The following is a 333-nucleotide window of genomic DNA, read 5'->3' as shown; positions in this document are numbered from 1 at the left end:
ATATTTTTTTATATAATGATTTTTATTTTTTTCCACTGTAGCTGGTTTACAGTGTTCTGTCAATTTTCTACTGTACAGCAAAGTGATCCAGTCACACACATACATATATACATTCTTTTTCTCACATCATCATGCTCCATCATAAGTGACTAGATAGAGTTCCCAGTGCTACACAGCAGGATCTCATTGCTAATCCATTCCAAAGGCAATAGTCTGCATTTATTAAAAAATAGGGGACGGCTTCACGAATTTGTGTGTCATCCTTGCGAAAGGGCCTTGCTAATCTTCTCTGTATCGTTCCACTTTTAGTATATGTGCTGCTGAAGCGAGCAC

At 37.5% G+C, this 333-nt stretch overlaps 1 non-coding gene across 1 annotated transcript; it reads right to left on the bottom strand.

Annotated features, from left to right (window-relative positions):
* Positions 1-226: 226 nt before the first annotated feature.
* On the bottom strand, positions 227-333 carry LOC146402215 (U6 spliceosomal RNA). Its single transcript, XR_014808776.1, has one exon. It is a non-coding gene; the product is annotated as a U6 spliceosomal RNA (small nuclear RNA).

The sequence above is a fragment of the Sus scrofa genome, chromosome 6, assembly GCF_054392235.1.
Source record: "Sus scrofa isolate SSC_HxYL_T2T_F1_AM1 chromosome 6, Sscrofa_HxYL_maternal_Yorkshire_Landrace_v2.0, whole genome shotgun sequence".
NCBI classification, from domain to species: domain Eukaryota; kingdom Metazoa; phylum Chordata; class Mammalia; order Artiodactyla; family Suidae; genus Sus; species Sus scrofa.
The sequence above is the reverse complement of the archived record's forward strand: the minus strand, read 5'-3'. Positions and strand labels throughout refer to the sequence as shown.